A 12,057-nucleotide genomic window follows, 5' to 3' on the forward strand; every position below is an offset into this window, starting at 1 on the left:
TCTAGAGAAAATGGGAACTAAATAAAGTTTTGGTAACACAACTGGGCAAGTGAGACATCTCTAATGGATAAGTATCCTAGTTTGTATGCCAATTCTTGCCAAAAAGAAAATTCACTATAGAATATGACCATGTCTAGCAGGGGAGAGGGTAGGGAGTGGAAGCTCCAATGGCATAAAGAGTGGTTTGAATGAGAGAAAGACCAAGTGAAGATGTTTATGGACGACTAGGAGACATGTTTTATCCATGAAAGCAAATAGGGCACATGGATTTGTAAGGTAAACGAAACTAACATGTACTCTGTCAAATTGGCGTGCATTAAACTTGGAATACATGGGTGAAAAATGAAGATGACAATTTGGATGAATTATGGAACATTAAGGCTATGCCTTCAACAATACATGTCACCTGAAAATTGTTGATCAATAAAATTGCCACACGGGACAATCTGAAAAATAGAGAAGTAAATGTCACTAATCATTTGTGTGTTATGTGTGGGGAGGAAAAGGAGTCAGTCCAACATCTTTTCTTTCAATGCAAAGTTATTCGGAAGATTTGGAAATTGTATGATGTGTGGGTTGGTATAAAATCAGTCAATCATAACAATGATAGGGAACACTTAGTTTAGTTTAATGTACTAAGTTTGTGTAACAAGGTACTGAGATTTGGAAAACCATGTGGGTGTCAACTAACATGTCAATATGGGTGCACAGGAAAGGTAGTGTTTAGGGGTGCCTACTGGTGGACTATGAGCATATTTTTAATGATGCATAAGTGAAGGCCTGGGGTTTGGATCATAAATAAAATACCAAAAGCACAACTCACCTATTTTGACTGGTGCCTATATCCCCAAGAGTGCATCAAACGTATATCAGGTTAGAATTAAATCCATTTTCCTTTCTTCTAAGTGACCTTTGTTTTATGCTCTCTGTGTTTTGATTGTTGTGTTGGGCTTGTGTCTATTATCTAATGTGGGATACTATGGATGAATCTTGTCTGAGTATTGTTTATATCTTGCCAAGCCATGGGAAATGATTCGAAGCAATTGGACTATCTCCTTAAGCAAATTATGTGCAGCTACAGGTCACTGTCTAACACCCTTCTAATATGTTATACTTTGTAATATCTTAGCAACCTATTATATTTTGTAAGAGCTAAGAGGAGTCTTTCTCTGTCTACGATTTTAGATGTAATGTGATGGGACAATTTTTATGAGATGTTATGTCCAACTAGATGTTTATTTTTGTTTCCTTTTTTGTTTTGTACAAGGATTGAAACACTGATGGCTATTTTACAGAAAGTGTATCGTGTCAAAAATAATAATTTCTCCCTAAGGACGGATATTGAACCCACAAGGAATAATTGAAATATCAAGTATAAGATTCACTAAATAGAAAACAAAATAATAAAATTTGTTGAAAGTTAGTTGTGTATGATTGCAAAAATTGTAAAGAAAGCAAAGTAAAGAGTTATTGATTCAATTGGGGAAATTGAGATTGAGATTCATCCTTCTTACTCTTTTGTGTTTTGAAGAGCATAGTAATATTTTATCCTTTGATTGATGTTAATGCTCATATAAAATTCATTTATATCGATTTCTCACATATAAAATTATTAAGAGAGTATCCTAAATATTGATCCCTCACATATTTATAAAAACTCTTTATCCTTACGATTAGATGTTGATAGCAATTAATATTTCAAATATATTCCTATCATTCAAATATTTTAAGTATTATCATTTAGGTCAGAAACTTTGAAGTACTTTTCAGTCATATCTAAGAATCAAGATCATGGTAAACAAGCTTTACAAATAAAATGATAATACCAATCATCAATAAAGAACAAAATATTATACTTAAATATCACCTCAATATATAAGAGTTTGAACAGACTACTTCTAATCCTAAAGGGCAGAATTAGTCACTCATGTTGGCCATTACAAGCATGGAAAGCAAGAAAAGAAGATCCAGGCCATTACAAGCCTGAGCGAGATTGAGCTCGCTTGGGTGAGTTCCTCTGGAAGGCTTCTGGCTTAAGCGAGTTTGCAAGAGTGTTTCAGCATTCCAACTTTCCCTTTTTATTTTGTATATTCTCATTTATCCATTTCATCTCCATTTTCCTCTAAAATTCTGAAATTAACACAAATTTGAAATATCGTTCTTATTCATATTATAATCACAAAATATGTACAAAATTTAAATTCATAAATTAAGAGTTAAATTATAATTATTTTAACAATAAATATCCATAAATATATTTATTTTAATATGAAATATTACTAGAATATGAAACTTATCAAACACTCATAATTATTCCTATTCAATATATATTTTATTGCTTAATAAAAAACACTTACTCGATTTATCTTAAAACAATATATATATATATATATATATATATATATATTTTGTTATTAGTTGGTCACTTAAATAATATAACATTCTCTCTTTACTAACTTTATTTTCTTATTAGTATTTTACAACTAAATATATAACATTTCATGAATTAAACCATTTATTTAACAATTTTAAAAATGAAATATCTTACATATTAATATTTAATATTTTTATTTTTATTGTATTACTAGTATTTTTTTCTGATTTTTCATTTTTTTACATATACTTATAAGTTCATTTGAGATTGTAAGCCGGCTTTCTTTTTATTGTTTTTCTTTCTTTTCTTACTCTTTACAAAAAAAACGTAAAGATATTCTAGTTAATAACTTAATTGTTTTCTCACACATTTTAAAAATTCTCATTTTAAAAGTAAAGATATCAGTACTTTTAAAAAAAAAAAATTGAATGAAAAACTTTTAGTGTTGCTTTAAAAAGTTGTAGGAACTATTTAGTGTATTTTTCAATAAACTTTAACCAATAAAAAAATGAGTTCAAAAGAGTATATTGAGATAATGTTGCTAGTATTTTTTTTTTTCATTTATATAGAAATAGATTTGAAAGATAGGATTATATTAAACTAATTTGATTTTTAATTCGTTAATAAGTCGTTTTACCAAGAAGCCTTGTGGGAATTGATCGAACTTTGCCAAATTCTCGTAGACAACCCTAATTCAGAATAGAAATCCAAGTTTTCTTCATTTCGTGAGCAACATATGGGTTGGTTGAATTTATATAGAGACGAGGTTGTGCTAGCCAAACTGAAAAACTTCAAAATGGTTCGACCATATACTTGACTTTTTTTTTCATTAAAAAATATTAAATATAAATTAATTTAAATATAAAAATAAATAATTATTATATTAATTAAATTAAATATTAAGTAGATATCAATTTACAATTTTTCATTAATAATAAAAACTACTTTACATGTCAATAGTTTTTATATAAAATAATATCTAATTTAATCAATATAATAATTAATTATTATTTTTTAAATAATTTTTATTTAATAGTATTTTAATAGTGTTTAATACAGGTCAATATCAATGTTTAAATTAATTAATAAAGAAGCTATTAAAAATATTGAAATAATTACTATAATACTTATTCAGATTTTGATTGATGCCGCATTCTATGCATTAAATTTCATTTGCCCTAACCTCCAATAAAGTAGGTGTCATCTGCATTATCAATCTATATGCGCATTTTTTCTTAAAATGTGAGTTGGAATGTATGTAATTATGACCAACCAAATTTTGATACTATTTTAAAAATTTAGATTTGGACTTATTTAAATATTATAAAATTATAAGATTTATACTTATGTATTTCATTTAAGTTAGATTTTTGATAAGATGAGATATCTAAATTAGATTATGATGTGGAATAGTATTAGGCAGAAAGGAATTAATGTGGTCGAAAGTAATCATTGTCTCACCTATGAAGTTGATGGGGACAAGAGATTAGCAAAATGTCTCAAGACATTGTTGAATGATGATAGTGAAGTTATACTAGAAACCATGTGCCAAACCAAGAAACATGTTAAACTTTGAACCCTATAAGGGTATGAGTGGTTTGCACGTGGTGTGTATACACCAAACTTGCTTAGTGCTCTACTTTCCCTGCAAATGAAGAAGAAAAATCAGCAGCATATGTCAAAACTCCAAATGACTTTTTGAGGCACCCAACTGGTATAATGCCATGGAACTTAGCCTCTAATACTTGGGTTGGCACGTTGTATTATTACAAGGTGTGATATGAGTGGCTTTTGCATATAAAGTGCAGTGGTTGGACATGTTAGACATGTTGTGAGGCATGCATGTGCACCAGAATTTCATTGCAAGCCTCAATTATTAGGACTGGGAATTTTTTTATGGATTGCAATTATCTAATTATTATATTGTTTTTTAGATTATTAAATATTTGGTATCTAAATAAGGGGCCATGATGATTACATTAAAAAAAAACACTATTGTTTGATTAGAAAACTTTACGAGGTCATTTTTTTCTCATTCACTTCCCCAATAGTTTATATATTGATTACAATTATGAAATTAAGATTCGTCCTATGAGCAAACCAATATTATGAATATTATATTATTTGAGTGATATGGATCTAAGATATTTCACTCTCATTATTAAATATGGTTTCTAGAACATTATATATCATTTAGGATGTTGTTTATTTGGGACATTTTAACCTCATCGAGATGACAATGCGGGACGTAGGGATGGCAAAGCAGAGCGGGCCGTGCGGGTTGACCCGCGGTCCGTTGGTAAAAAATGCGAGGCAGACAGGCCTTTTCAACTCGCTAACCCGCATTAGCCCGCAACCTGCGCGGGGCGGGACGAGCTAACCTGCTAACCCACAACAACAAAAAAATTGGCACTTAGCAGCAGCAAGGCAACGCAATTAGGTTTTCACAAAATTTCAAAGAAAGAAACACAACACAATCGCATCAATAATGTTTTTGAATTAATGTTTATGTTTAAAGTTTTGGAATTAGTTATTTTTAATGTTTTGGAAGTGGAAGAATATTGATATTTGATATTTATCTTAATGTTTAATGTTTTGATGTTTGATTATGTTTGAAAAAGAAGAAAAAGAATTTAGGTTTACCAGTAACAAATATATAGGTTTAATTTGACAATTTTTTAAGAACAAAATGTAAAAAACAATAAAAATATTTAATTTTAAAAAAAAATGCGGGCTGGCCCGCAAACCCGCGGGCCAGCTCTTATGCGGGGCGGGTTGAGAATTCTAGCCCGCAATAACTTTGCGGGACGGGCCAATCCGCATTTTTGCGGGCCAAGCGCGGGGCGGGCTGGCCCGCTTTGCCACCCCTAGCGAGACGGGTTATGCGGGCAGGGTAGACTCACTATTTTATCCCGCTAATATGTTTTGGCCCGTCTCGCATAACCCGCAGCTCACGCGGACAAACAGTAGGGTGGGTTACTTCTTATGCGGGGCGGGCCAGTGAAATGAGTCTGCACTCCTAGCGTGGGGCGGGCCTATGCAAAGCGGGTCAGCCCGCATTGTCATTTCTTAGGTTGGAGACTTAGTATAGTTCGGTGTGATGTCTTAGACTTTATTAAAGAACGAGGTATTATGGGTGATATATTGTTACTCGTATAGGTGTTCACGACCACATGAGTAAAGGGAGAGAAGTTAAAAGTAACTCTTTAAAAATAGGGACAATTGACCAAACTCATTTTAGGTTATAAAACACTATATGCTAAGAGAACAAGACAAAATATATTGGGTGCTCTGCCTAGATTCTTAATATACATTAATGAACTTTCTCCAAGACATTTTGGTGTCCATTATGAGATTTAGGTAAAATTAGTCATACAACTTTAGAAAGTTTTTTTCTTCAAAGAAAGACATGAGAGAATGTGAGGATCTAAAAAAAATAACAACACAAGAGAACAAAAAGGAAGATTCTACTACATTATAGCAAATTATGGATAACATGAATGATTTATGACAAAAATAATAAAGAAGTTTGTTAAAGGGCTAATGTTGTATAATGACTCAAGAAGAGTTATGAAAGGAAAATAAGCAATCAAGCCAATGTGCTAAAGGCATGCAAATAGTTAGGCACAAAAAAGAAAATTTGCACCTATATTTGAAGGTACAAATGGTTACCTTTAAAAGAGTATAGTTCAAACCCTTAATGGAACAACAAGATTTTAAATTCTTCTCAACAGTGGTTATGTATGAACCCGTTTTAGCTCATTATATGGTCTCAAAAATTGATTTCTTCAATTCCAAGATTTGAGTTGTCACTTGAAAACATTTTGCGTTCAAATGTTGATAATTTGAGGTTTAGATAATACACGTTGAAAAATATTGGTGAGAACATTATGTGGAACTACCTTGGACAAGTTCAATGGCTTTCCAGAAGGTTTTATATCTCTTCTTTTGAGGATTTTTCTAAATTGATCATAGTTTGTAACTAACAAAGTAAATCCTCTGAGAATAGGATGTTAAGACCTATACAAGAATTCACATGATTAGACACTAGTCTAAATTTATTGTAAATGAAACTCATGGTTTTGATGAAAAAAAAATATCATATTTTGATGTGTCTAACAATGATATTTAATGTGCAAAAAATTATACAAATCTCTAAGACTGAAAAACCAAACAAAGTCTTACAAAGAATATATGATGTAGCCTTAAATGTAGTCTAAGAAAAAACTAAATACGTTGAAAACATAGAAAAGGTCTTTAAAAAGTGTCAAAACAAGCACATGAAGAATAGACACAAGTCCAACAACGTGTTATACACAAGAGGGCAAGGATTAGACAAAGTCCTCAAACATGAGCTAAAGATAATAGAAACTACTAGAAAAATAGATGAAACCTTGTGTGAGAAGATAAGATACAAGTTATAATCAATTGACAAGGAAAACACATGAAAATCACAAGACACATTATCAATTTGAGAATGTATACCTTTAAAACAAGTTAACTCACTTCCCAAGGATGATTTTGACACAACGAACCTAATTCCTAATTTTTGTTTGCTAAATTTTGACTTGTTAGAACCACAAAACAAGATTTAGTGAAAAAGGTGTCATTCACCATGCATGTTAAATGTAACTGTGAAAATTGTAAGTAGAAAGTGAAGCATATTTTGAAAAGCACTAATACAAAGGACAAGAAAAGCACAAAAGTTGCAACTTTCCTTTTTAATAAATTTATAAATACAAGAAAATTCATGTAGGACCTAATAAAAAACACACAAACTATATGAGACGTGCATGCAAAATTATTTTTAAGTTTCTAAGTGCTTAATGTAAAAAATCGAATGTAAGACAACTTTAATGTGAGATATCTTTGTAAATCCTTCACTTTTGTTAAGTTAAACTACAATACAATGAGTGTTTAGATTGTATATTCTCATTGAGAGTTTTCCTTATAAACATTAAAAAAATGTATTGTTAGGATTGACTTTGTATATTTTATCAGGAGTGACATAGTGTACTCGCCCAAGAGTGATATAATGTACTTGTTCCTTATCTCGGGTGGGGGATAAAGGGATAGTCAAGAGTAGTTTTAGTGCACTCATGTATAAGCAAGTGACAATAAATAATACTTGTAATCTTAATTGATTAATGGAACCTTTGTACTAGTAAAGAAGAACTAGACACATATTAAGTTAAGGTGAACTAGTATAAAAACAAAGTGCTCATTGTCTTTTCTATTACATGTGTATAAACCCTAGTTCATCTAATAAAACATTTTTTGAAATTATTTGTGGACATTTCTAAAACTATTAGACTACCCCTTTTAGCATCTAACAATTTTGTATTACAAAAAGCTTTCTAGAATATTTTTATTCACTTTATTCAACAATCCTACTTCTATAATTGACCTTTTATTTCATAGGAGACTTATTCAATATAAGGCAACACATCATAGAACCTATGAAGGAATAATTGAGAAGTCTTTGCAACATTACTCTGAAATTTTCATAATACATGGAAAAGGTCAGTCTCAAGTTATGTCACATTAAATATTAATGGTAAAAAAAAGCTAAATTTTAAAAGGAAACCTTTAAGTCTTTGAAAAAAAAACACTCATCAAAAGAACTCCAAGTGTAGTTGGTACAAAAGAATCGACACATTTCAATCTAAAACTTATAATTTACATTATCAATTGCACAATAACCAATTGATGACTTTTTTACGCAAGTGCACCGTGTTGTCAGAAGTAATAATTTGTCTCTAAGGACGGATATCGAACCTACAAGAAATAATTGAATAATCAAGTAAAAGATTCACTAAATAGAAAACAAAATAATAAAGTTTGTTTGAGTTTGTTATGATGGCAATGATTAAAAAGAAAACAAGTCAAAGAGTTTATTGTTTCAATTGGAAAAATAGGGATTGGGGTTCATCTTTCTCACTCTTTTGTATTTTGATTAGTATGACAATATTATGCCCTTTGATTGATATTGATATAAAAAATATTGTTTGTATAAAAAATATTTATATCAATTCCTCACATATAAAATTATTAAGATGTCTCCCAAATATCGATTCCTCGCATATTTATAAAAACTTTTTATCATTAAGATCAGACATTGATAGCAATTAACATTTCAAATCTATTCCTAGCATTCAAATATGTTAAGCATTATTGTTTTGGTCATAAACTTAGAAGTACTTTCCAGTCAAATCTAAATTTCAAGATCATGGTAAACCAAGCATTACAAACAAAACAATAATACCAATCATCAATCAAGAGCAAAATATTATGTTTAAACATCACCTCAATACATAAGAGTTTGAATAGATTACTCTCAATCCCAAAGGATAGAATTGGCCACACATCTTTTTCTTTTCTCATGGAGAGATAGAAAAAGAAGATTCCGGATGTTTCTCTTTGACATTGCCTCCTCTAGGGTTTCTAACACCTCTTATTCTCCCAATTGGATTACCATTCTCTCAATCGTGTTTTCCTCTCAATCTTGCACGTCTATGGTGTTGAACCAAGTGGTGTTCAATGTTTTAAAGAATCCAAATCCTTTGAAGGATGTTGAAGCCTCTGCTTTGTTGTGTGTTGCTGTGCTGGTTTAAGCTTTGTTCTGTTTAATATTGTAATCCACCCTTAGATTAAATCTCAAGCAATTAGCATCTCAATCTTTATCAAAGTAAAATGTTTTTCAAACTAAGTTGAAACAACCAATTGTTTATACTTAGGTGTTTTGAGAAAGTTTGAAAACTGTTTTTGAATGGTGAAATCTGTTAAGTAACAAAACAACCGATTGATTCGAGGAAACAATCGATTGTTTGTTTTGAAACCATAACAGAAAAACTGTTTTCTTTGACTGAGCTTTAAATGCTTTAACTGAATACGCTCCAGTCATTAAATGCTTTGATCAATCTGTTTTAAATGCAATTAAGAGTTTGTTAAGATTTGATAACAAACTATATTCTTGAATATATTATGAAAAAATGTTTTTAAGGATTAAGAATCTTGAAACAAAGTTTTTAACTAAGAGTTTTTCAAAGAGTTCTGAGATTTCTTAAGAGTTGAGAGATTGATCAAAGGTGCTGGAATAGGATTCTACTTGCATTGATTTCAGATATTCATATGTAACAAGTGTAATCTTTGTAAACTGCTGAACAATTTGTTTGTGTGTTTTGCTGAGATTGGTTGTGTGTTCTTGAGGTGTTCAAGATCAGCAATCTTAGTGTTGGCCAAGGAGAGTGTGTTTCTTGAGGTTTTCAAGGTCATTCTCTTGGTTGTTGTGTAAGTGATCAAGGTGTGGTTGCTTAGTGGATATCCTCAGGGTTTCTGAGAAGACTAGATGTAGCTCTGGTTTGGAGTGAACCAGTATAAACAACTGTGTACAATCTCTCTATCCCTAACTCTTTAATTTCAGTTTGTTTGTTGTTTGCTAGTATAAACAATCGATTGTTTCGAAGAAACAACCGATTGTTTTTTCTAGTATTACAGTTTTTGCTTGCTGTTTTGGCTAACTGAATTGCTGAATCAATTGGTTTTTGAAATAAATTCATTCTAGCTTTGAAAAGTTTGCGAAAACCCCTTTAAACAATTCACCCCCCCCCCCCTCTAGTTTAAAGCCATCTTTTCTAACAATTGGCATCAAGAGCTTGGTTCTTATAAGTCATTCAAGTTGATCCTAAAATCTTTTAAAATGGCTTATAGACTACCGTTTGGGGAAGGTGCCTCAATAAACAAACCACCCTTGTTTTGTGGTTTGAATTACCAGTTTTGGAAAGTTAGAATGAAAATATTTATGGAATCTCTTGACAAAGGAATTTGGGATGCAATTGAAAATGGCCCTTTTATCCCAAACTTTGAAAAAGATGGTTCTGTCATTGAGAAGCCATGGTCTCAATGGACTGATGCAAAAAGTAAAAAGGCCAAATTTGATTGCATTGCCAAAAATATTATAACCTCTACTTTAAATTCTGATGAGTTTTTCAGGGTCTCACAATGCAAATCATCAAAAGAAATGTGGGATACTTTGGAAGTCACTCATGAAGGAACAAATGAGGTGAAAAGATCTAGAAAGCATGCTCTCATCCAAGAGTATGAGATGTTTAGAATGCTTAAAGGTGAAACCATAGCTGAAGTGCAGAAAAGGTTTACACACATCATCAACCACCTTATGAGCCTAGACAAGACGTTTGACAAAGAAGAGTTGAATATCAAGATCTTGAAATGTCTTGATAGAGCATGGCAACCAAAGGTAACTTCCATTTCTGAATCTAAAGATCTAACATCATTAAGTGTTGCTTCTTTGTTTGGAAAGCTTAGGGAACATGAGCTAGAGATGAATAGACTCAATGTTCAAGAAAGTGAAGATAAGCACACAAGGAGCATAGCCTTGAAAGCATCCAAACATAAGGGAAAGCAAGATTCAAGTGATGATAGTGATGAGGAAAATCTTAGTTTGCTGTCAAGAAAATTCAGCAAATTTCTAAAGAGAAACCGCAACAAAGACAACAACAAGGATAGGTATGGAAACAAGAAACCCAATGAATTTAATTCAAATAACTATACTTGTTTTGGTTGTGGTGAGCAAGGACACATAAAGGCAGATTGTCCAAACAAGAGCAAAGAGAAAAAGACAAGCTACAAGGAGAAGAAAGGCAAGACAAAAAGAGCCTACATAGCTTGGGATGAAAATGAGGTGTCATCATCAAGCTCTTCATCAAGTGAAGATGAAAAAGCCAACATATGCTTAGTAGCTGAGGATGATGATGATTCTTGCAGTTCAAGTGAGGTAAGTTCATGTGCTTCCATAAATGAACAAAACTATAGTGAATTACTTGAAGCTTTTCAAGAAACACATGATGAAGCTAATAGATTGGTTCTTTCTAACAACTGATTGAAAGATCTTAACAGTGGGTTTGAAAAGAAAGTTAAATCACTTGAAGAGGATCTGAGAAAAGCAAAAAGTGATTTTGAAAAACTGAAAAATCATTTTAAAAATGCCTCTTGCAAGTGTGATACTCTCATTTGCACAAATTGTGAAAATCTTCAGAAAAAGGTTCATTATCTTGTTGAAACTGTGGACAAGCTTTCAAAAGGGAAATCAAACTTTGAGAATGTCTTGGCATCTCAAAGCTGTGTTTTTGGAAAAGCTGGTTTAGGCTTCAATCCACAGAACAAGCAAGATAGGTTTTCAAAAAGTTTTCTAAGAAAATCAGAAAAACAACCGATTGTTAAGACGAAACAACCGGTTGTTACATGCTTTTACTGCATGAAGAAAGGCCACTATGTTAGATTCTGTAAAATTAGAAAGTATTGTGTTCCTAAAGGTCTTATGAAATGGATTCCCAAGGGATGTGATGTTTCTAAGAGCAAAGAAAAGCCAAAAGGACCCAATTTTGTAAGGGGACCAAATCTTGCAACTTGAATTTGTTTATGCAGGAAAAATGAAGAGAAAAAGAAGAACTGAGCCATCTGATCAAGCTGTTGAAGAAAAAGGCAGTCATTGAAGCTGTATCAATGCTATGAAAAAGGTCAAAACAGTGAAAAGAAGTTTTCTTGATCAACAAGCAATTGGCTCATTGAAGAAACAACACAAGGATAACACCTTCCTTTATTTGTTCTCAATTTCTGTTTCAAAGTTCTTTCTTATGATTAATTTTCTTTTAATCAATGTCATG

This window comes from Phaseolus vulgaris, chromosome 3 (assembly GCF_051622355.1).
Source record: "Phaseolus vulgaris cultivar YP4 chromosome 3, ASM5162235v1, whole genome shotgun sequence".
Taxonomy (NCBI): domain Eukaryota; kingdom Viridiplantae; phylum Streptophyta; class Magnoliopsida; order Fabales; family Fabaceae; genus Phaseolus; species Phaseolus vulgaris.